We start from the raw sequence: 27,014 nt of genomic DNA on the forward strand, positions 1-27,014 counted from the left end.
TATTATACAATGTCAAAAATACAAAATTGTATGCAAATTATTTGATGTGAAATATGTGTGTGAGGTGTAATTTATGGGTAATACAGACGTACAGTTCTTTCAGCTGCTTCCTGAACATGGTATAGATCAATGAGAGTTGTTCTCTTGGAGCAGTTGATTACATGCTATGAGACTGGCTGATACTGTTAATTAAATATAATAGTTTATAAAGGAGATAAAAATAAAAACAAGCTTTCAAATATGCACATTCTCATAACTGTACATTGTTAATCGTCTTCCCATTTCTTTGATAACACCTGGCATAGTAACCAATTTTAAGCTTTCACTTGGATATGTCTTTCCCCTTCATTTGATTACCTAATTACTGTCTCTTGGGTTATTACTGTGTGTTGTGCTGTTACCATTTCCATTTAACTTTATTTCTACAGCTTGATAGTTCTGGTACAGTAACTCTGTTTGGTGGAATAGTTCTAGTAATGGCTTTAGAATCTGTGCCACTTCAATAAGGAATTCATTTATGGGTTTTTAAAAAAGTAATGGCTGGCTTCTTTGTTTGTTTTTATTAGAAACTTAAAGAGATGGGGATAGAAAGATAGGCAAGTGCTTAAACAACTCTAGCTCCCTATAGCTCCAAATCCTGAGAGTTTCATAGTAGCATCTCACAGCTTTAAAGGAAAAGAGTTCTACAGATAACATAAACTGCTAAAAAGGGAAATTAATGGGTCTTAGAGCAAATTAAACCTGAACTCTCACTAGAGGCAAAGATGGCTAAACTGAGGCTGTTACATTTGGAGCACATAAATGAGATGATATTAGTCTATGGGAAAAAAATTATGCTTGGTAAAGTAGAAAACAGTAAGAAAAGAGGGACACCCATACCACAAGTTGGATTGTTTCCATCAAGGAAGCCACAGCTACCCTGTGTTTGCAAGACTTTATTTAGCAGGGCCATTGATAACTGGAGATCTTTGAGACGCCATTTCATTGCTGGGATTGCCAAATAAATCAATATTTGATAGCAAATTTTACAGCATTGTTTATCTACCTGATTTCTACTCTGCACTGTTTCTTTTGAGGGGAGTGCTGTGGTTGAAACCTTTAAGGAAGAACTGTGAGATGGCTATAAGATTTTTTTTAAATTCCAATTCCTAAAGCTGTTTTATTTCTTCATAGTGGGAGAAAGAAACAGATTTGTATGTCTGCAAAGGGGACATTGGATTGGGTTTCCCTTCCACTGGAGATTATCACACTTCAATTTGCCCATGGGATAGACACAAGACTTAAAAGTCAAAGGCAGATTTTATTGCACTGCCCCATAGCCAGGCAGTATGCAACCCATATGCAATCCACACTTCTTCCTGCTTCTTGCCCCATTTTTCAAGTTGTGATGAAACAGTTTGTGGCAGAACTTGGAAAAGTTTCTGGGGTTTTTTGAGGGGAGAGGAAATGGGGAAAGTTAGAAAAAAAAAGTAAGAAACATGTGAGTTTCATCATCGCATACTATATGACACACACAAAAAAACATTCAGAACTTCATCCCTGGTGTATCAGTGAAACCAACATTGTATAAAGGCTCTGCATTATAATTAAACAAACTCTTATGGATGCTAAAAGTGATGTTCTTGTAATACTTCAGGAATGTGTGTTCTATTGTATTATTTAAAGTACCTTCAGATTAGAATCTCTTTTTGGATACCTAAAAAGCCTTCATATTATTTTATTGCCTCCAAGTGTGCCTAGGCAACTAGAAAGAGTCACAGTTGTTCATCGGCTCCTTTGGCAAATAGATTAGATTAGATTTTTAATAACATCAGAGGAGCAATACAGCAAGCACTAGAGTCCGGGACTGCATCAACCAACTACAGTTCTTTAATTATAGTGAGCTAGTAATTTGTTTTGTGAGACATGGCACACTCCTGGAACTGCATTATAACTAGTTGATTAAATTCAGTAGATTCCATGGAAAAGGCACCCGTGGGATGAAAGAACAGTGTGGCTGTCACATTATTTCTCACTGAAACTGATGGCAGTTACAGAGGTGATATAGCTATTACTGGCTTACACATCTAGAAGGGTTAAGGACTGGAAAGTTGAAGAGTGTAAAGTTGGTAGGATTTGTAAACAACATTTCCACAATCTCTTGTTTTCCAGGCTTCCTCTGTCCCAGACTTTTCATGACTTTTCCCAGGCTTTCCTCTATTAGATCTGAAAATGAAATGTACAGTACTCCTAGATATATGCCCTTCCCCTCACCTCATTCAGTGTAAACAATGCCCTACCTCTGGACATCTCTGGAATGTAGTGGTGCATACCTTGCAGTTGTTCCAGTTTGGCAAGGACAGTCCTAATTAATCCTTTGCCATTTTTTAAGAGTCTTTAAAATGTCCCATTTTCTCTTTCCTCCTCCCACTTTTGCTCTGAGTCTTTAGCTTACTTCAGTTCCTGAAAACCAACTACAAAGTACAAAAGTAGTTTGTACTCTGTTAATTCAGTGGAGGGGATTGAATCCTTCCCTTCTCATTAAGTTCAGGCAAAAGCAAACTAGTGCAGTCCCTCTGAGCTTGGGTTTTCTTCCTCGTTAATAATGTTTGCCATCTTGACCACACTCTCATGTTGCTTGACCACACAGACCTACATTTTACAAGTGACATGCTGACGGGGTGCACCTGGGGCTGGAATCCTGAATCTCAGGACAAAACATATTATTATTATTAAGCTTTATTTATAGAGCACTGTAAATTTACACATCACTGTACATACAAAACCATGGCCTACAGGCTCTCAAATCATGTTGCACTTCCTGTTCACTTCTTCTTTCAAGAAATTCCTCTCCTGGGCATTAAATGATCCAGGGATGGCAAAAATGTGTTGGAAATGCGCCCCCCCCCCCAAGGCATTTGTGACAAAAAACAACACCCTCTTGTTCAGGAAAAAGTTTGCAAAATGATTTTGGAGATGCTCAAAGAATGCCCACCACACTTACTAGAGGTCATGTGGGGGCAAACATATTTTTGCTTTTGATCCCTGGCAGCCACTAAGGGACACCCCCCCCCCAAAAAAAAAAATCCCAAAGGCTCCATGCAGTTTGCAAGCTGCACTTTGCCCACCCCTGTTTTAGAGGCTCATATTAAAAAATACTTTACAAATATATCATCCTTTTTTATAATACCTTGATGCTTTTTCCAGAGTATATGTGTTTGGCAGAAGCAAACTCCAGGCTTTTCTCTAATTTCAATGGTGCAGTGATTTTAGTGAATTTATGTGCACAATTGTCCATGTTAAGCATTTATTTATATCACAATAGTCAAACTATTTCATTTGGTTCCTTTGCCCTAAAATTGCTGGAATGAAGAAGGAATGTTAAAACATGAAATGGCAGGGAATGGGGATGAATTGATGTTTTATTGTTATAATAATTCACACAGCTTTCTAAATGTGTTCCTTCCACCTTTTGTGTAAGACCACTAGGTTCAGGGTCTATTATCTAGATGTACCACTGCTGAAAAACCAACATAGAAGCCATCTGACTTCTTTTTCCTATGCTGTTCATGTAAGTGACAATTGAGAAAGATAGAACTAAGCTTTGGAAGGTTAGGTTTTTGGACTACAACTCCCAGAATCCCTCAGCCAGCATGGCCAGTGGCTTGCAACATAGGGGGTATATAGACTGGCACCATAGGCTAGCATGGGGGCAAAGTGGGAGCTTGGCATCCACATGACACATGCCCCAACTCTGCCCCCATGCTAGCGTGATGCCACACACCCACCACACGGCGGGTGGTGTCACAGTGCTCCTCTGGTGTTGTGTCCAGCACCAAAGGGGCACAGAAAAGCTGTGGTGCCAGCGGCTATGGCACCCTTTCCAGGGCACAGAAAGGAGCTGTTTTTTGCATCATGGAAAGGCCAGATCAGGGACGTGGCATGTGGTTGCTGTGGCCCCAATCTGGCAAAGAAAGAGGCAGCTGCAGAAAGAGGCAGCCCCTTAGTCACTTAGTCACTGTGATGTACCAGCTCTCTGAAGATTAGAGGAATAACTATCCAGTGTCAACTATGGAAGGGAATCTTCAAAGCTGGTATTCTCCCAGTTTCATATTGTTCTTGGGAAGTAACTTTTATAAAGAATTGTTTCCACCCCTTGAACATTCCCCCTGATACCTGTTGCTCAGTTTTTATCATTATTCATTAGTTTTTATTTTATTTTATTTCAAAAGTATCTAAAAACAAAACAACAAATAAGTAACCAAGGAAATGGCCTAAATTTTTAGGCAGAATGACTCACATCAAAATGCCCACAGAATACCAACAGTTGGTTTGAATATTAAGCAGTGTGTAGAAGGGAGAAAAAGAAAGTATCATTACGATATGAGATGGGAAGTAAAAGGTATAGCAAGAAAGTCTGTATAGATGATAGAAACAGATGGAAGTAATAGAAGAAAATACAGTAATAGATTGCTGTAAGAAGAATGTGAACAAGGTTGAAAATATGAGAAATGTGAACAATGGGAACAATGTGGATTTTATTGTAATAATGGTAATAAATAAAAAAAAAATTAAATGCCCACAAAATAAATTCTTGCTAGAAAAATAATAATAAGAAAAGATAACCCATACACATTACTTATTACACAAACGAGTAATGACATTATATTGTAAAAGTCACATCATTATGCCCTCATTATCCCATGGTGTCACATATCACCGTTTAGGGATGTGAAATCTGGACAGTGAAGAAACTGGATAAAAAGAAAATCACCTCTTTTGAGCTGTGTGCTCAAGTTTATCCCCTTGAAAGGAAGAGTATGCATTTTCATGCTAGTTTATGAAATGTATCATTTAAGTGCTTTTTCCATTTAACATCTGACATTTTCACTGTTTAAAATTCCTAGTATTTCATTTATAATATTTAATTAATACCAGCTACTTTTTATTTGGCTTTCCTCCATCAGTGTAACATCTTTATCAACAACCTTTGCACTGATTGATTTCCTTATTAAGTAGTTGTCATCATTTGTACCTTAATGAATAATTGCCAAGTCTCCGAAGATGTACTTTACTACTTAGCATTATTATTAGACTATGCCCTGGATACCTCTTTTGCTCAAATCAGTATTAATATTCTAAATAATGTATAAAGCATACATGTTTACTTCCCTTCTCATGTCCCCTCCCATACATTGTTTGCTGTATTCCCAGCAGTTCTTGCATGAACTACCTTAAATTGTGAAGCTGTAATTCTTAGTAATTAGGACTTATCTAATTATTTAAAGCAGAGCTGTTCAGCCTCTGCCTTGCAGTCACTGTTCTATTCTCTATCCATGTATTTTATTTCAAAGTCATCCAATTTGGAGATGCACTTGGAGGGCATCTACACATTAGGAATAGTGCAGTTTTACACCACTTTAAGTGCCATAGTTTCATCTGACAGAATTCTGGGCTTTGTAGTTTTGTGAGGCACCAGCATTCTTTGGCAGAGAAGGCGAAAGATCTTCTAAAACTACAAATCCCAGGATTCTATATGATTGAGCTAAAGCACTTAAAGTGGTGTCAAACTGCATCATTTCTATGGTGTAGATGCACCCTTCATGTGGTGTAATTGCAAAGGGATGTATGGGCCAGCATTGTACATTGGTTGGGTTCAGTGCTTGGCTCACTCTTCTGTGATACTCACCAGGCTAGGTACTCATCCCTTCCTGCGCTTACTGAACTGGATACCATCCTTCATTCACTTATTGTGCTTTATTCTCACTCCTTCTTGGCTATATATGGCCACTAAATTGTATACTACTTGGTGGATCACATCTTGTGAAAGCCTGGTTTCCAGTTATTTTATTCAAAAAAAGAAATATTTTAGCAGAGCACTTGTGTCTGGATTCACCTAGGTTCTTTCTTTTGTAAACTTAAAAAGTGTATGGGTGAATGTCATGCTTTTGAGGGAAGGGAAGAAAATGGAAGGAAATATGGTGGTGCTACCTTGATCACTACTGTCTCAAGTAACATTTTGGTGCCAATTATATAAATAACTTCCCACTATTATATTGCTTCTGTATGTATACAAATTAGCCATTTAAGACTCCCAACCAAGCAGCTATTCACTTGGACTGAAGTGACAAGTTAAATTAATGGCTTAGTTGTTCATGTAGCTGAAGATCAGAAAACTAATTTATTAGCACATCAGTTCAATTAAATTCTACCACAATTGTATTTATATTCTTAATTAGAACATGTGATTTTCCCTCATATAATTTAACTGATATATGCTGATAGGTTTCCAGCCTTAATTTGTCCTTTGTCCTAGGCAGAAGATAGAGGAAAGTTAATGGATGCTAATGGGGTGATAACTTTACAAGGATCAGTAGACATTTTAATCCCATTTCTCCTAATCCTGTCAAAGGAAGAGAGGATGCCATCAAAACTGTTTTAGTGCAGATAGCCCACTCTCACTGAGCTCTAGGAACAGAGTTAGTAGCAGCTCATTCCTGTTACCTCACAGGCTCTAAGGCCTTTATCACATGAGATTGTCAGAACAGAATTACAGCAGGCTAGCAGTGCCTATGGTCATACCTCATCACACGACACCATGTCTGTCTTGTAGCTGCTTCATCTTCCATCCGTTCCTGGAGCGCCATTTTCGTTGATGTTCTGGTAAATCAGCTAACTGTGGACCTTCAGCCACATAAAGTGGGACTCTTTAGAGACTCCTAATTCCAGTATCCCTATTTCCTGGCACAAAATTTGATTGTTTTCACCAACAGCTGCCTGGGTTACACTTTGGGGGCTAAAAGAACCTTGCTCACTGCATCCCAAATCAGAGCACTCTTTTTAATTAATGGGCAAAAGCCATAAGTGCTTTCTCCATCACGCTGCTTTTCCACTAGAGGGTTGCCATATTCTAGTCCCTCATATTGAGCAATGGATTTGCATATTATGCAAATTATTATCATTATGCATGTTATTAATGTGCATTCTGATTATGCAAATTAACCACATTAATCATTGCCCTTATTATGTTTCAACTTCAGTACCAAGCTAAGAGATCTTTTGTACTAATTTCCCTCCTAGCTGGTGTGAAGAGAGGGGGGCTTCCAAGCAGACCCAAAGAGTAAAGGGACTTCTCTCAAGACTCTTTGAAAGCAAAGTTCCACTGTGCTGCCTCGGCTCAAGCTGCTAACACAGTGGTTCACAACCTTTGTTGGGCCGCAACCCCCTTGTGGCTGGAAATCCCACCTGGAAGCCCCCCTGATTGGTTTGGAGGTCAGGAAAGGGCGGGACTTCCAGCCACCTACAAGTTCCAGTGGTCTTTGTGGCTGGAAGTCCCGCCCCTTCCCAGCCTCCCAACCAATTAGGGAGGCCACCGGCTGGAAGAAGGGACGTGACTTCCGGCTGCAAAGGTTGCTGGAAGCCCCTCTGCCTCCGCCTCCTCCTCCATGCCAGCCAGGCTTGCTCTGGCCTGCCACGGCTGCCATTGAAGGGAGAGGAGGAGGTGGCCCTGTCCCTGTCCCCATCCCTGCATGGTGGTGGCGCTGGTGTTGGCACCCACGGGGCAGAGGGGAGGAGGAGGAGGAGGGAGCCCCATCCCCATCCCTGTGCAGTCCTGGTGCCGGCACCCGGAGGGAAGAGGAGGAGGAGGGAGCCCCGGCCCCATCCCCGCACGGCACCTGTGGGGGGAAGAGGAGGAGGAGGAGGCGGCCCTGGCCCCATCCCCGCATGGTCCTGGTGTCAACACCCATGGGGAGGAGGGGGAGGAGACGACCCTGGCCCCATCCCCATCCCCGCATGGTCCTGGCACCGGCACCCATGGGGAGGAGGAGGCAGCCCTGTCCCCATCCCCATTCCCACGTGGTAACAGCACCAGCACCTGTGGGGAAGAGGGTAGGAGGAGGAGGCAGCCCCGTCCCCATTTCTGCACGGTGCCGGCACTGGCGCCGGCACCCGCAAGGAAGAGGGGAGGGAGGAGGAGGCAGCCCCAACCTGGTGACCCCCGAGAAAGGGTCGTTCAACCCCCAGGTTGGTTACCCCTGCGCTAACACAATCACTACATAATACAAGGCCATTTCTGCTTTCCTCCTTTTCTTTCCCATCTTTTGGGCCTGTCACGGGAAGGGGAAGGGAATGAAAGAATAAGATGGGAATGCTATACTTGTGCAGTGGCAATGGGAATCTGCAGGATAGGATGAGGTTCCTGCCAGTGCCAGTCTTCTTGCACAGTTTCCTGCTTCATCGCCACTGCCATATTTTAACCTACTCATTGGCCTGCAATGAAGAAGAAATGAGGGGTTTACTGCTTCAACTGGCCCAGCCAGATGGGACATTTTTCTGGCCATTCAATCCAGGATTTTCCAGGTTTTCTGAAACAAATGGCAACCTTACTATTGAGTCATGTGTGCTAAGTTCTTCCCAAAGCAGTTCTGATATGCAGGCAGTCTCATGGTATAAGTGGGTGGGATTATGCTCCTCTCCCACTCGCTATTCTCATTTTTCTCCCCTGTCCCCCAAATTTCTTTTTCTTTTTTAATCTGATCAATTTCTGTGACTGCATAATTGAAAATAACTTTTTCTTTTTAAAGAAATACAGAACAAAAGGCCTGCAGGGAAGGGCATAGGAAAGGAAAGTAGGGTTATGAAGAGCACAGTGCACAAGACAGAGCCCAGGTATGATAGCAGAACTGTGTCACTTTTGAAGAGCTGTGTGAAAATTACTGTCCCCAAACTAGTATGTCCTACACTAATGTGATTGTGGTGTCTTAGCAGCCTGGTGTGATAAAATCCTTAGAATCTTGGTAGGGAGGTGGGGGGAGAAAAAGATGTAGAGTAAGGCCTGTTACAGACAGCCAAAATAAAGCTGCTTCGAGTCACAGTGGAGGTATAGTGTTTCAATGATGCATGCGTCCTAAGAGTCCAGAAATCGCACCAAAGCCATGCTCCAGCCCTAAGGACTGGAGCGTGGCTTTGGTGTGGCTTCTGGACTCTTGCATCATTGAAACACCATACCTCCACTGTGACTCGAAGCAGCTTTATTTTGGCTGTCTGTAACAGGCCTAAGTTATTAATTATCCATTTTTCAGGCATGTGTGCCTTTACCTGGACTTTGTATTTGCCTACAATGTCTTATCTGTACTACTGAATTCAGTTACTAAGAATCTGCACCAACCCAGCAATGGCATTTTAAGGAAAGTGTCACGTTATGAAATCTGTTATCAAAACACATGCCAGTAGAGCCCAATACATGAAATATTTTTTTATTTTCATAATATTAAAGCTACCAGGAACCTATGAAATAAGCTGGCCCCAAAATATGGGTATTTGCTCATTCCTATGGGCCAGTTTACCTCATAGCCTTCAAGTAGGTAATGAGAATCCTTTAATTATTTATGATTTATTACTTTTGTACTTCAGGTAAGAACCTGTGGTAATCTCAACTGAACAGTAAGCTTTAGTGGATAATTTATACCTCTAATGATGTCCTGGAATGGGAACTGAGAATAGTTTTGAATGGCATTCATCTTAGTTTTTATTTCCTTTGCTCTCATGGGAATAGTTGCTTATTTCACTTTAAGTGCATGTTCCAGGGTGGATTACAGGTGAGTGATATAGACAGAATTACTGCATTGTGCTGTAACGAGCAGAAAGTGGGGGCGGGGGGGATAACTAAATCAATCTCCAGCTGCGACTTCCTACAGGCACTTGTAGTACTTGTCAATCTGCCAGACCCGTCTGATTTCCAATTATTATGACAGCAAAGCCTCCCAAATTCAGACTGAAGCACAAATGAGTGCAGAATCTGGTGTTGCTATTCTTAGGATGATGGTCTCCAATAAAAAGCCATGATGCTGGCTGTAAAAGAAATGTAATAGAACAACACAGGCAAGTGTTCTATGATGGCAATTTGAAAGCCTGTCAGAGCCATAGCAGCTACAGCATTTGGGTTGGTACTTGAAGCCTGATTGACATTTGCAGGTGCATTACTTGATTTTCAGTGCTGATAACTTTAGCACTTGATGATTGCCATATAAAACTTGTGAGTTGTCTCCAGTGAAAATTACTGCATCAGAGTTGACAAATGAAAAATTTAAACTTCACTCTGTGATCAAGGCAACCCCATCCTTTAAACCAGAATTCTCTGAAGCTGGAGAGCTCAGTGTATCCAAATCCCTGGCCACATTCTAATTTGCAGAGCACAAGTGAGAGAGAAGCTCTGCTCATTACCCTGCTGTTGCTGTTGCTGTTGCTGCTGCTGCTGCTGCTGCTGGTAGAATTACTGTATTCAATCTGATAGAGTAGAAATTATTTACACCAGATTTATGGTAAATGTAACTTTTTTAAAATAAAGGGGACATGATTAAGGATCAAAAGGGCTTTGAATCCTGGAATTCCAAAGACTTCCCTTACTCTGTCCATGTTGTTGTGTGCCCAAGATCAAACAGTAGGTTTCTGTGGCCAAGTGGGGATATGAACCCTGATCTTTAGAGCTGCAGTCCAACATTCAAACAACTACATCAGCTCTCTCTCTATCTATACTACAACTGATATTCCCTACTCCATCCTTGGCAGAAAAGAACTGATCTTTGCTATGACTCTTGAGATGTTGTCACAGCAGACACAGGATGCTATATCACTGCAGGAGCTACTGTCAAGTAATCAGCAGTGCATTTATAACCAAGTCCCAACAGCATCCATCAACACTCTCCTTCCAGGATCCATGGTATAGCAATAGCAATAACAAGTACACTTCTATATCACTTATCAGTGAACGAACACTCCCTAAGCAGTTTACAATGTGTAAGCCAATTGCCCCTAACAAGCTGGATACTCATTTTCCCGACCTACAAAAAGATGGAAGGCTGAGTGGATCTTGGAGCCCTCTTCCAGGATCGAACTTACAAAATTGTGGCTGTAGTACCAGTCTTTAATCACTGTGCCACCTTGTGGTATCTGCATGTGGATCAAGCCCCTCACTCAAAATTGGTTGGTCAAATTTTAGGCTTGAAAGCTTAACTTTAAAAAATGTGGGGGGGGGGGGGGGAGAACATCAAGGAACACCAACCACAGCCAAATGCAAAAAAGAGGCACAAGTAGAGTAGATGTCAGGAATATACTCTTCTAGAACATGGCCACATTGCCCAAAAAACCCACAAAAATCTATAGAGTAGACATCTCCTGAAAATTAAGGAACCAAATGCTGCTGAGTATGTGTTCAGCCTAGTAATTTGTGATCAATAGCAGAAACAAGCTTACAAGTGCTTTCTCACAAAAATCCAAGTTTTCAGGCATAAGTGTTAATTATCAGAAATCTAATTTAGGAAGGGGAGGCAGGAGAACTTTGTAGCTGTAACCAAAACAAAAAAGAAATAAAAGAAGAACTGGAAACCCTTGGCAACGTATTGCAAATCATCCACAGAAGCACCCCTTGAGCTTTATTTGCCATTTGCCCATCTCAAAACCATTAGTCATATGGAAGATCTGAGATAAAACTGAAGATACTTGCCCTAGGAATGAACATCCAAGTTTGGGTTTCTAATTGGAAAGTAACTAAATGATCTAACACATTTATATAGGTAAATATCCCTATACATAAGGCACTTAGGGAAAAATGGCTTTCTCTATTAGTAAAATAATTAAAGATGCAGTTGGAAGGGTGGTAGTGGGAATTGTTTTGGCTGCTAATGATTCACCATCTGTGTCATATTTAGCTGATTTTCTCCGTAGATGAGAGTGAATTAAATAGGTATGTTTGGCTTTTATTTTCAGATTTCAGCACCCCTAGGCACAATTAATTTGCTCTGGATCTACTGAGGCTTATTACTGTGATCTAATGCAGTTCCTTCGACAGCTGGATGTAATGTATAGAAACCAAATCTTTGTTTCAGCTAAACCATCCAAGCTGAGCCTGCTGATAAAAATAAATACGTCCATAACTGTTGCCAGTATGACATTTGCTTGGTATAAAGATTGGGGATGACTCAAAGGCAACACATGTTTCACATTACTGCCCAGAGGCAACACACACTGTTTACCTCATAGATGTCAATTAACACAGACAACATTTCTACAAGGAATTGTCTAATGCTGAGAGAGGCACAGTCATCATTTGGTCATTTATCATCTGCCATAGGTGTACGTGCCTTCAAATCATTTGTTGACTTATAATGATCCCATGATTTCATAGAGATTTCTCTGGCAAGGAATACTCAGAGGTGGTTTGCCATTGCAGTCCTCTGAAATATGGCTGAAGGCACCTGGTATTCATTGGCAGTCTTCCATGTAGCTACAGTATCATCTCATTGTTCTGTAAATGACCATACCTGAAATGTTCAGATCATGAAGTACAGAGACCATGTTAAAATAATAGGAAAACTGAATTTATTCCTTTTAAGACTGAGAGAAAGAAGACAGGGGCCTTGATTTTTCAATAGGGCAGGAGAACATGTGTGTACTGCTGTGAAAAATTTCCTGTGAAACTGATTGTTGATTCAAAGCGGCCGCCCAGCTGGACGGGCAGGCCGCTTTGCCGCTAGAAGCGGCGACAAACTACAAGCCCCAGAGGCCTCTGGGGCTTGCCCCAGCCCCTTATTGGTGAGCGGGGCGGAAGTGGAGTCACTTCCGCCTGAGACACTCTAGGGACCGGGCTCTATGATCCGGGAGTTCCGGTCCTCCAGGGCAGCTCATTGGTCAGCTGCCCGGGAGGAGGAGTCTTCTGGATCAGGTGACCTGGGGGCGGAGCCGGGGCCTATATAAGGCCACGGGGCTGGCCCCAGCCCTCAGTCGGCGCTTGGCTCCGAGCGGTTCGGAGCCAAGTAGGAAGGGAGGAGGCAACGGAGTGCTTCTCCCACCCGCCCACCACTTGGTTCGTGGGTTTTTTGTCACAACTTGGAGTCAGCAGCATAGGCCAGGATCTGCACGGTGTGGTACCAGGGCTATGGAGCTCTGGTTTGGCAGTCAGTTGGGACCTGGGGGCGAATAGGGCAGGCGTATGGCCATTGTGGGGGCCATAACGTGAGGACGCCTCCCGGTGACTAGGGGCTTAGCGAATATGTGAACGCATGGCAGAGTTGCGGTCAAGCGGTGTTCCTTAGCCCCTAGGTCATCCCAATGCCTGGTGGGTACCAGGTTTTCACTAATCAGACAAACATGGGGTTGTTTGATTTCGCAGATCCTGACCTCATGCTTGGTGCCAACACTACCAATTGTTTGCTATTAATAAAGTTGTGACCTTTCCTCCAGCTTGGTTTCCTGTGGTTATTTGTCAGCGGCATCTGAGGCAAAGTCTTTACCAATGCAGATCACCAGGTGGTTGAGAAGTGGTACCACTCAGTTTCCTTACACACATCCTTAAATAGTTCTTCACAACTCTGAAACTAATGCTACAGAGCCAACTTTGGGGGTTAGCATGTGCTATCCTAAACTCACAAGGTGTACTGTCCATATAGCATGCAATATTTGTAGGATACATGGAAAGTTGAGCTTGCTATGAAAAGTTTTTCTTTTCATATCTATAGGACATTTGCTTGGAAAGGGTAAAACACTCTTCAATCAAAAGGCAAAGAGTGACAATCTGTCCAGCAAGAAGAATTCTTTCAGATTCCATACTTACTTCAGACTTCTCCAGACAAGTGTCTCCTAAAGGATATATTTGATTTCACTGGTAATAACGATATCCTGGATCACTTTTTCTACTGAGCAACTTACAAGAAGGATATTTGGAAATGAATCCTTGTACTTGTTATATATGGAACCAAGTCTGTCTTCAGCTTTGTACAGCCCTTGGTATAAGATGTCAGGTCAAAGGAGAGACCTTGAACTGAACATGCTTTGTCCTATGCATAAATCTAGGAAATCAGGAGCGAGATGGGAGTGCTAGGAAGACTTGCAAACAGGCTTCTGTCACATTGCGAGAGTCAGTCTTATCTCCTTATTAGAGTGCTCCCTTAAAAGACCAGGGGGCAAATCCTTAATTATTTTCTTAATTTCATAGTGTATCTGTTTCCAAAACTTGACTGCTTTATCGCATGTCCACCACATGTGGTAAAGAGTACCTTTATGCTTAGTACACTTCCAACAGCTGCTATCATAATTCTTACATATTTTACATAGTTTCTGTGGTGTAAAGTACCATCAATAAATCATTTTATAATAGCTTTCTTTTAAGCTTTGACATTTGGTTTACTTCGTTCTGTTATTCCAAGACATTTCCCATTGATGTAAGTCTAAACAATAATCAAAATTCTGCAGCCACTTTATCATGTTTTCTTTAACAACCTCTTCTAAGGACATTTCTAAGGACATTTCTATTTCTAGATAAGGGTCATTCCTTGTTTGACACGATCTCTTTCTCTATCTGGGTTTCATTCTTTCCTATTTCTGTTTGTTTTTTATCAATGGAATACTGTACCTTTCTTTTAAGGTCTATATAAGAATCAGGCACAATTTATACCTTGATCTCTAAGCTCTTCAGGAGTTTTCAGTCTATGTACTTCCCCACAATAATGTAGTATATCCTTGTATCTTATCCATTCCTCTCCCACTTTTGGGCTGGTGTTACATAAAGCTTCGTGTGGGAAGGCCCACAGTGGAATTTTTGGACAGGTTCTTTTTCTGTGCTTATGCCAAACTCTAATTAAAGAATGATGTACAAAGAAATTTTTGAAGTCTTGATTTGCTTTCTGCTTATTATAAAATATAAAACAAATAAGCATGCCGGCCAAATCTCAAGTCTGCTCCCTCTAGCTTTAATAACTCTGTGTCTGAAAAGGAAATCCACTCTTTTAACCAAACTAAACATGAGGCTTCGTAGTATAACTTGAGATCTGGCAAGGCCATTCCTCCTCTTACTTTTAGATCTTGCAAATATTTTGTCTTTATTCTGGTTTGGTTTTTTTTTGCCATTTAAACCAGAAGTGTTTTTGTTAAATATGTTAAACGTAGATTGGGGGGGGGGGGGGGGGAGGATGCCAAACTTATGTTTTATATGTTAGCAGCTGCCAGAATAATCTATGCACAATTCTGGAAGAAGGAAGACATCCCAACCCTGGAAACCTGGATTTGTAAACTACTGGACTTGTTGGAAATGGATAAAATATCAAGAAGACTGTGAAATGACAGACAAATATTTGAAAAACTGGAATTTATTTTTAGATTACTTTCAACAAAATTGGGTAAACATAGCAAGACTTAATATAGCAGTGGAGCACTGAATGTTTAAACTAATATACAGTACAATTTAGAGAAGATTCTGAGGATCTTAAATGGTTGTGTTAGAGATTTATATGGATATAGCTTAGTATAATTAAGCAGGAAAGAAACAACTTGTATGTTTAGTAATAAAGATTATAAGTTTAGACAAAGCACTACAAGATTAACAATAGGAAGTAATGAATGAATTTTTCCCCTTTACCTCCTTTTCCCTTCTTTTATCTCTTCTTTCTCCCCTTCCAGTTTTCTTTTTTTTTTTTTCTTTTTTTCTTCCCTTTCCTTTCTCATCTTCTTACTTACCTTGTGTTAGGAATATATGATATGTATGATATGTGAATGTGTTTTATTATGTTTTTAAAATGCATTAATAAAAGTAATATACCAAAAAATAAAAAAATAAAAAGGCCAGGAGGCAAATCAAGGGGGAAAATTGATCAGCCCAATGATGGCATTTGTAGTTTGAGAGACTCTAGAGGAGCTGCAAAAACAATAGAAAGCATAACAGAAATCCTGCTTCTACCAGAAGCAGAGACAAAGGTTGAACTGGAGGAGGTTGTCAAATCTGGATAAGGTTGTCTAATCTTTGAACTTTGACCCTGCCTTCTGACCTTGTCTGCTGCCTGATCTCCTATCCTACAGGATAAAAAGAATGGGTTTTTACCCCGTGAAGTGTTATTATATAAGCCAATTACATTTAGCTAGGCTTCTACAGCAGGCTCATCCAGGCAGAATCCACACACCAAAGTATGTTGCTACCTAGCACCCAGTTCCGAGTCACAAAATGCTCCCACTGTGTGCCTGTCTAATGAAGCTAAGGTGTGGTACACACTGCGCTAAAGAGCTGTGCTGGCACCATACTAGGGTTAAGGGACCACGCAGCAACCACACGGTTCCTAACTCTAGTACAGTGTGGTGCCGTAACAATGGCAGCGCCCTGTATACATGGGTGCCACTATTGCTACATAAGCGCTGCTTTTTGCGAGTTCTTTTTCCTCTGCTGGGGGTTTGGCGGCTGCAGCTTCCTTGAAGAGGAAAAAAACACCATCGCCTCTCTGGACATTCAACAAGGTATGTACCGGGTCTAAGTTTCTGCTTCACTGGGAAACTCAAAAATTAAAATAAAACAGACAAGCACCACGTAAACGAGCAGAAGTAGTTTTATGAAACTAGCTCTATGAAAGCAAAATTATGCCCTTCATTGAAAATTACTCACTAATTTTTATTTTGATGGCTATAGGGAAATCAACCTAGCTTCATCTATATTTGAGATAGAAGAAGGATAGTAACCACTATCAAAGCTGGAATTAATTCTGCCTCATAGAAAACAATGTTCATTTCTGCATCATTATATACGGCGATTATCACACCAGGGCCAATTCAGCAATTATCGCGATAATCAAAACAAAAGGCAACAGTGGTTCTATAATGCTCAATAATTTCACACACTCTCGCTTTCGCGTGATTCAGAAGCTAAAAAGTCAAAGAATAACATGATTGTTTTTTGCACATACCCATGAATGAATCATGGCATTGATCATTTTGTGCATGCATCCTGGCCTCTTGCAATCCCTTTAAACCCAGGTTGCTTCCTGCAGTCCCTCTGAAATTTAAAGATCCCGGGTTGCTTGTTTATTACAATTCCTTTGTAAATATGCTAAACATGTTGTAAACATGTTACATCTCAAAAATCATCTTCACAAAAATCATCTTTTTCTTTTGCTTTAACAAACCTCCACCTCCATTTCCCCCCACCTTTATCCCCCCTCCCCTCCAGCCAGATGGAAGGGAAGGGGAAGGTAATCACGGCAGTGACATAAAATATATAAGATGAAAGACTATAAGTAAAAGGGACATTGTAAGAAATTGTAACATTGCAATAACAGAGGCGTTTAAAAGTGAAATTGAACAGGCCCTTTAAAATCTAAAGATCCCAGGTTGCTTACCCAATAGCATGAATGAAATGATGAATGGTTTCTTGCTTGAGCATTGCTGGTTATTCCCAGGAGAAATCTCAATTGAGCATGACTTCATCTGAAAATCTTCTGCACAACTATGCTATTATCCTGTCATTTTGACTTTTCCATTGCCCCCCCACCCCCCACCTCCATGTGTTAATCTCCTGCATTGGCCTAAATCATATTGTTAGTCCCAACTAGAGTACAGCCATTAGTGAGAATCCTGTTGGCCAGTGCTGAGCAAAGTAGATCCATTGAATCAACACCTAGGTGTGAATCAACACCTGTGAGTCAACACCTAAGTAATTCCAGTTTTCTCAATGGATTTACTCTAGTCAGAAGTAATAATAAGGGTTTGGGAATTGAATGAGTTGGATTTACCTAGGTGTTGGCTCATCATTCAACAATTCATTCAACAGGTTTACTCTGCTCAAGACAACCATCTACAGTTGCTCACCTTGAGTATACCTCCAGTATACTCTGGAAGGATGGAGGGCAACTCTGAAAAACTGTGGTACATGGTGCTAAAAGTTGCAAACAGAGGGGGGAAGCCAAGGTTGCTTCCCCCTCCCACCTACTCACCCACTTTCCACCAGCAGAGCATTTTGACCAGAATGTTTTACAACCTGTTTAAACTTCTTAATGTCTTTGGTGCATTTTAGACAGTTTAATTTTTTATTGTTTTGCATTTAACCTGTTCCAAAGTGTTCTGTTGATTTTTCCTTGTAAGTTACCCAGAGATCCCACAATACACAGCTATAAATAAAACAGCAACAAAAGCAACAACTTTGCTTGGGCAAATGTTCTACAGGTGAAAACAGATGGGAATGCATGGCTGCAATAATGCATTTTGACACTGCTTTAGTTGCCATGGCTCCATGCTATGGAATTCTGGGTTGTGTGAGACATTTAGCCAGAGATCTTTGGTGCTACAACAAATCCCAGTATTCCATAGCACTGAGGTAAGGAAGTTAAAGCAGTGTCAAACTGTATTAATTCTGCCATGCAGATGCAGCCTGAATCCAAGGACCCAATCCAACTACACAATTATTGTGCTTTTATTCCATTTTAACTACCATGGTTCCATCTCATGAAACCATGGGATGATCCCATGGAATCATGGTATTTATAGGTTGGTGAGGTCTTAGAGAAGCTCTCTGCCTGAGAGTTTGAAATACACTTATCTGAACTGTAAATCCCAGGATTCTGTGGGATGAAATCATGGCAGTTAAGGTGGAATCGTAGACCTATAACGTGGTATGAAAGGGCCACATTCATAACTGCAACAAAACAGATATACAGTCAAGAAATGTGTTCAGCTGTATGCAGGAAAATGTCTCTCTCAACGAACTGTTTTAAGCTGCCCTATATGTCCAGTGAGTTGATTTGATAGCTGTCCAAAGGGATAATCTGGGTAGAATTTGTGTGGGGGTCCAATTCTGCCATTAGCCATAAGGAGTGCTAACCCCATCATTGAATGGGCTGGAATGCTTCTCTGTTAATGCTGCATCATTTACCACCAATATGGCAATACTGGCATAGCAGTAACATATGTCAGTGTTTAGCACTGAAAGAACTCTTGGGGACTCCTGAAATTACCTCATTCTGAAACAAGACGTACCTCTTCCAAAAGTTTTTTTTTCCACCAAGGAAAAGGAGACACCGAGGCATAAATATATGCCTATAATTAAGTTACATTATAGAACTTTCTCCACACACACTCCCAGTGGCATGTGAAAACTCTTGTTTGGGGTAAAGGTGACCCCTCCCTTCAGTCAGATCCAGGTATGAAAATATCACATACAGAAAAAATGTGTACACTCATTTATAGGCAAAAGAAGATGGGATCACTTTGACAGTCCCATTTGTATTTTAGGTGCAATTTTAATTGAACGAAAAGAACACTGCCAATCAGCCATGGATTGATTTGCAATCCCTTAATGCAAATGGTTCTGAAACTAACATGGTGTGAGGGTCTTTCTTGTTTTGTTCAGTAATTAGGACTGAAAAAGGTACTTATTATATGCATTGTAGAGCAAGTTGATTCATCTCCAGAGCTGTTTTTGAATGGAGGTAAAATTGGCAAGCGAAGCAATCAAAGCTCTTGTTTAACATGGAAAATCCCAAATTGTCATTACTTTTGCTGAGAAATAAATTTGCCTTCCCTAAAAATACATGTAAAGGAACTAATCAGTTGTGAATTGTCATTTCACTACTGCAATAAAACAGTAGCAGGCAGTATTTTTTCAGTCCTTCCTACTCACATCCTTGACTTTGTTTTGCCATGGCTGCTTAGAGCTGTGGCAAAATAAAATTAAGAAAGTGGCAGAAAGTTTAAAACAATGGTTGCTCCCCACATGTCTTCTCCTGAACCATTTGCAGAGTCACCACCACCACCACCTGGAATTGCTTTATTTTTATTTTATTAAAATATTTCTAACCTGCTTTTTATCAAAAGATCTCAGGGCAGGGCAGGGGTGTACCTGGCATATTTGGTACACAGTACAGCTGATTTTTTTTTTTAAATGGAGGCTATAGCTAGCCACCATGGTCCGATGTCCTCCTTGTGTGTTGTGTGAATGTATAAGGGATTTTATCTAAAAAGGTATTTGTGTGGCTGCTGTTACCTAAGTAAATCTTCCATGAGAAACATTTGCTCCTCCCCTTCATTGGTATTGCCACCCCTAGTGTCAACCTGGGGCAGGTTGCCAGAGCAGCAAGAGTTTGGCCAGGGAGCTGGAGTTCAGTTGGAAAGGACTCCTGGCAGAGTGGGCAACAATGGTTACCTGTCCGCCACTGCCACCAGCTCCCATCACACTTTCCCAGGATGATAAAGGGGCCCTCCTAGAGACTGGAGACACTGAGTCTGAATGGGACAGAGGAGCCCTGGTTAATGCTGGTCGGGTGGTGGCAACTGGAGTCAACAAAGAGGGCACATGAGGCTAGGCTAACACTGTTCTTTCTGCCCCAATGCAGAGTTTGGCTTGGCCAAGGGGTGCCTTAGGAGCTCTCAGGGTCAGACTCCAGCCAGGACTGGTGGGCAGGCATCAGATGAAGGGGGAGGCCTTTCTTCTCATGGAGGCACCCCTTCCTCAGTCCTCAGATGCAGGATGGGGGAGAGAGAGACTTCCAATCACTGCTGCCATGGGGAAGCAGGGCCAGTTATGCTTGCCTTTTCCCCCTCAGTGAGATGAGGGCCTGATTGGGTGTCACCTCTCTTCTGGGATGTTACCCAGTGCAGGCCATATCACCACACTTCTCCTAGTGATGCCACTGTTACCCCTCAAAAGGAGCTGAAATTGGTCCTACCTTTATGAGCTGCAAATGAAACCTGCCAAAGTAGGGTGACCATTTTACCCACTGTTGTGCAAAATGTTATTTATATTAGCATAGATTTTTATGAGTCAGATCAAAATGAGGATTGATACATCCTTGGCATATTGCATTAAGCATTACTTGTGCTACATAAGCTTTGTGTTACATGGCAATGTTGCACAAAACAATATACATCCAAATGTGTAACTGATTCCCTGTGTGCATGCATGTGAGTCTGCATGGCCATAGGCATATGCATGCATGCACACCTGTACATGCAATGGAACTGCATGTGCAACTCCACTGCTGGAAACTTAAACTCAATGGAGATGTTCCTTATCAGACAAAAATGTCCACCTGCTTCTATCAGGGGACTCATCCACATGAAAAGCACTAACAGTATTCCATCCAGCATCCCTTGCTTCAAATATTGAAGTTCCAACATTGTTGCTACTTAGGAAGCCATTAATCTGAGCATATTTCTTACTAACTTTACCAAAGTGCTAAGAACAGTCATGTCAGAGCAAGAAGCAGACAGTGAAAATATACTCAGCTACTTAATTTTCCTTTTATTTTGGGTTCTGTGTGAAATTTGAAATCTCAGGGGGATGATCATTCAAAGCTGCTGTTGAATATTTCATTACAAGTAATTTAAACGAAGGAGAGAGTGCAAGTAACATTTGCAATGGAGAGTCATCTTCTCAGCACCACACCATTCTGACCCTCATGGCTAACTTTGGAAGCTACTCATCAAATATTGAACAGCTGTTAGTATAATTGCATTCACTGCACATCACTGAAGATAATAATAATAATCAAGACTGAACTTGCCAGGCCACTTTATAAAATAAAAAGGAAGTCTTTAATGAAAGAAAAATATTTGGTGTGCCTATAAAACTAACAGAACCTGTAGTCCAGAATCCCAACAATTCAGAGTCTGCAGTCCAGAAGAGTTCATGAGATGACCACAGCTTGGAAAAGTTACTTTTTTGAACTACAGCTTCTACAATTCCCCAGCCAGCATGGGCACTGGGGAGTCATAGCCTCAAATAGTAACTTTTCCAAGCACTGGAAAGATCGGCAGTATAATGCAGTAAGACCTGATAGATTTGGGAAATGAATGTCTTCCCTCCCACCTAAATGATGCCAGACAGAAAAGTTGGATGAAATAAGGCCACACGTTTATTATCCTCAAGAAACTGTGACATGGCGGCAAATGGTATATGTGGAAAAGAAGTTGTATGTGGAATCTAGTTAAGACAGATCTCTTTTCCGGAGAATTTTGGGCTTGAAACCCAGAGTAAATTGTATATAGGTATGTATAAGTCTAGAAATTTTAGTCAAAAAATTGAAAAAAACCTGACTCGACTTATCCACAGGTCAATGCAAGTACCATAGTTTAATTCTTATCAAAAAAAGGGAACCACCCCCTTGTCAAAACTGAAAGCTTAATCCCTCCTCAGGGCACCTAAATGAAACATTGACACCCTCTACTCTCTCATGCATCCAGCTGTTAGGGTGAGCACAACCAGTTATGCCTCCTGGAATTTTATAAACCCTTGGTCATCATTTTCTTTTGCTCCATCCTTTACATCCTTTGTTACATGTCCCTTGATTTATCTATGGTTCATATCTTGACACTCTTACCTGGGTAATTCATCCTGTTACAAGAACCCACTACACATCTCTCCTCAAGCCAGTCAGCAATGTCAGGGAAATGGGTGAATTCTTTCACTTTATGGTGCCACCGAAAGCCTTCCAAGAGAGTCAATTGATGCTAAGTGCCCACATCCATAATATAGCCTGAAGTAGGTGGGGGAAAAGTGTCACCAGCTAATCATGGCATGATAAAAAAAATCTACCCAGCTCCACAAAGGTGACCACAAAGTCCCATGCTATATAGAGACAGGTGGGCGGGAAGCAGAAACGGCGAGGCCTGAATCAGAGCAGTGCTGCTTTAAATAACCCAGCCCAGTCCAGCCCAGCAGGACACTAGCAGAACAGCACACCCTGGGGTGCCATTTGGCCAATAGCTTGAGGAGCACAAAATTACTCCTGTCAGAAAGCCAAGGCAGTGTGCATATGTGCACGACTTATAGAAGCTCAAAGTCAAATAAGCTTAGGTAATCTTTGAAAGGGAAAGTGGTATTGTTCTGATTCTGTGAGATTTTGTCAATAGAAAACAAGGGAACCTTGCAACAGTTTTCTCCAGTGGTGTTTGTTAATGCTTTCTGAAATGGAGCAGGAAAACATGTGACAGGAGAAAACGATTCTGTGAAAATGTGAGCTGTAAAATTGTGTACCAGACTATCTCTGAAAGCTCTTCTGTACTGTAGGGAAATAAAAAGCCAAAACTGAACTTTCCCTAGTTTTCACTGGGACCACAGCAATTGCTGAACAGAGATTTAAGCTACTCCAAGCTGCAATCCCAATGAAAAATCCTGTTCCATATACCTGATAGTTGTGGCCCTAAGGGGGAATAAAAACTCTTCTTTGCACATGGTGGAATATATTCCACTTTGTTTTCCCACTGGAAGCTTTTGAGAAAATGGTACTGATGAGTAATCAATGTGTTGTTTTGTGTCTTCACCATTCCCACAAACAATGTCTTTCCAAGATCCCTTAGGCTTGTTGGACAAATGAATTCATAATGGGAAACAATAATAAACATGGAACCTTTTCAGTTATAAAGATGAAAGCTTACACTTGACTTCCAGAGAAATTACACTCATCATGAGAACATTGATTCTTACCCACTCTGTTAGCAAAAGGCATGTTAAGACAAAACTGAGAAGGAAAAGAATTTGAACTTATTACCCCCAAATACATTTTTAAAAATCATTTCATAGCACTCTTGTATTGGCATTACCCTATGAGTTAAACATGGATTTTAGTCAGAAGCACTCTCCTGCCTTTAAAGTAGATTACACAAGGCCAGCAGTAGAATACAGATTATAATCTGGTTTCTTTGAATTTAACTCAACCAAGTTGTGTTAAATTGTGCAATTTGGATAAAAATTGCTACTTTTGAGCTGCAACAATACAACTGAAAAGCTAATTTGGACCAAGACTGCAAACACACATATTAACCATTTCAGTGCACTTTCGCCATGTTTTGCAATAGCATGAATAAGGAAAAAGAGGTCTGAAGACACTCGTAGTGACCTTTCATGTAAATATCTGAAAAGTCTTATTTATATTTAGTTATTGTTCATTATTATTTGTTGTTTTAGTGTGCCTTCAAGTCAATGGAGACCCTATCCTAGGATTTCCTTGGCAAGATTTATTCAGAGGATGTTTATTCAGAGGATGCGTTTTGATCAAGGTTACCCAGAGGGTTTCCACACCTGAGTGGAGATTTGAACCCTCGTCTCCCAGAATTTATTAATTATTTCATTATTTTATTTCAAAGAGTAATATCTTACCCTTATCCCACAATGGGATTCAGGAATCTTAATCCAGGACTCAAACCTCTAAGCAACACTTGTTCTCAAGTATTGGTTACCTAACTAACTCTCCTGCCTTTCCTTAATGAGCTAAAGACAATGTACCTGTATTTCTTTCTCATTTTGGCCTCAACAATGCTGTGAGGTAAATCAGACCGAGATAGAATAATTGACCCATGTTTACCTAATCAGTTTGATAGTTCAATGAAGACTAGAATCTGGTTATCTCATATCCCAGATCAAAGCTTTAATCATTGAATACCAAGTAGGTATTATTATGTCAAATATGTTGAAAGCTATTAGAAGTCATTATTTTGGCAGACCTTAAGAGTCTGTCTAGGAATCCCCAAAACCATGTGGCTTTTAGAGAAAGAAGATATTCGGACACTTAGGGCTGACTGTGGAGTAACATCCAAATACAAGGAATGCTGCCCCCCAAAAGAGAAATACCACTGAGTTGCTTTGAAGCACAATTGTGCATTAAACTGTGCACTGAATACAATTTACTGCAGTGAGACTAGGAGCACAGTTCTTAGAAGCAAGTGTCATTGGTTTGGAGGGCTTCCTGCAAGGAATAGATGTTTATAGGGCTGCAGCCTAAGACATTTCATTTTCAGAACTGTAGACACAATCTCCAGTCTGATAACTTTGAAATATAATTGGGGAAAGATAGGTAGCAGTGAATCATAATTTGGTTGTGAATTTTAAATGTAAATTGAATTTGCCTGAGGAAATCAGCTAGTGAAAGCAAATTTTGGACATTTTAAATTTTGGAGGAACCACGCATCTGATCCTACTCACTCCATAACAGTTTGCATTTTCTGAGACTGTAAATGTTAACAGTATCAATGTGTCCTTCTTTTTCCTTTAAAAAAAATAAATCTTCAGAGTTGATCAGATATTACATCTACCACTCTGACTGCATCCAAACTTCTCTGATTTTTCAGGCTAAGGAGGCTCAGGCTTGGTTAGTACTTGGCTAGGAGACCAGCAGCAATCTTGCAACAATTCTGGGCTAAAACTAAAGCTAAAGTTGGGTGAGTGGGAGTTGAGCTCCCTCTGAAATGTTCTGGCAAAATTGGACCACCATGACGTCCGTATAGTTGAGCCTCCTCAGTTATTATTTAGAAGTATACTAAATAATCAAGCACAAGGGAATATTAGCACAGGTAGTGTCACTGAAGAAACCAAGTGAGGTGTAGTGGTTTGAATGTTGGACTATGACACAATAGTGGTTTGAGTGTTGCAGGAGGTCACTAAAATGAGTACCCAGATTGTTGGGGGCAAATTCGTTTACAGTTGTAGACCGCTTAGACACTGCTTAGGCGGTATGAAGTGGCATATAAATGAAGCTTGTTGTCATAAGCTTCAAATAACTTGAAGGCACACAGTAGCAACAACTAAGTGTCATTGAGCTTTCTCGGGAATAATAAAGTCTGTCTGCAATCTAACCTATGTACACTTCCTCGGAAGTAAACTATACTGAACACATGCTTGTACCCACTGTGCTTGTCAGAATTTTAATATTTAAGGCTGTTTCACTGATAATGGATGAGAAAAGCAATTTGCCCTCTGCCTGCAAGTAGACAAAACTAATAGCAACCTGCCTGCCAATGTTGAGTCCCCTCCCCTTAAAAACAGTTCTGGGGGCCCTGACCAGGAAACCTTTTCTACCTATAGCTAGGCAGGAATCCTACATGACATCCCACTGTCACTGAGGCTTGACAATAGTGAACTAGACAGACCCATGATCTGACTCTACACAGTGCTCTATAAAGAAAGATGTACAAAGAAGATCTGCAATTTCCTTTCTCTGTTTTATTTATTTTTATTTAGTTTTGCTGTTACTAACTTATATGGAAAATATTAAATTACCCTATCAATTAAGAATAGCACTGAAGTATTTCAATAACGAGAAGAGTTATGTTTCTTGTTTAGTTCTGTTCATGCTGTAATGTCCCAAATAGGATTTCTTCATCTCACTTCTCACAAGCCTTGGGCAAATGTTTACTCCTTTTCCACTTCTATGTATCATTGTTCATCTTCAGTAGTTCCTGAAGACCCAGTCATACTACACAATTACAGTGCTATTTTTCCATTTTAACTACCATGGTTGCGTCTTATGGAATACAAGGGTTTATCATTTGAAGATCCATGAAAGGAGCTCTCTGTCTGAGGCTTCTGAGTATCCCTCTTTAAACTGCCAGTCCAGGATTCTATAGGATGGAATCATGTTAATTAAAGTGGGATCATAGAGCTATAATTCAGTAGTGTGAACTGGCCCATAACCTCTCTAGATTCTGGACTGGTAAATAGTGAAATAGAGCAGTGTAACATACTACAGACAATTGGCTTGAGTTTAAATCAACTTTCCTTAACTTGCCACCTTCTAGATGTGTTAGATTACAACTCCTCTCATCGCTTGCTACAATATCATCCAAATAAAGACTTTGAACCTTGCTGTGAATCTTAGACTTTATATCCACATGGAAATGCCCCCCTTTTTTTGAAAACAAAATAAAATCTAATCTTGAAATGGTGCTCCTGAACTTCCATTCCCAACAGAAATCTGAAAACATGAAACAAAGTGTTTTGTTTTAAATTATACAAAGCTTTTCTTCTTATCAGCTCTTTCTTTCTTTACTCCTTGGCAGGCATAATAGGGGGAGGAAGTTGAGCTTTCCTGTTACAAAAATATGAGCAACACTATTACATCTTTCAAACACAGATTTTATCCAGGTCTTGACTGCTCCTGAGTTCATTTGTTCTGAAGTCTAATTACTTTTTGTTCCTTACATGCACAGACTTTGTGGGAAATTAATCTATATTATATTATCCACGAATACACTGATTGCATGATTATTACATTTTAAGAGCACTCTGCATGTACACAGGTATGCTGTTGTGGTGTGCCTTCAAGTCGTTTCTGACTTGTAGTGACCCTAAGGCAAAACTATCATGTTTTTTTCTTGGTAAGCTTTGTTCAGAGGTTTGCCCTTATCTCCAGAGTAATGGTGGTTGTTATTGCGCATGCACACACACTTACATATATACACCAGCCATTAAACATACGGTACTAAGAACTTTGGGCAGGATTAGTATAGACCAGAGT

Source organism: Sceloporus occidentalis, unplaced genomic scaffold (genome assembly GCF_023333645.1).
Source record: "Sceloporus occidentalis isolate IW3139 unplaced genomic scaffold, rSceOcc1.0.p SCAF_1, whole genome shotgun sequence".
NCBI classification, from domain to species: Eukaryota; Metazoa; Chordata; class Lepidosauria; order Squamata; family Phrynosomatidae; genus Sceloporus; species Sceloporus occidentalis.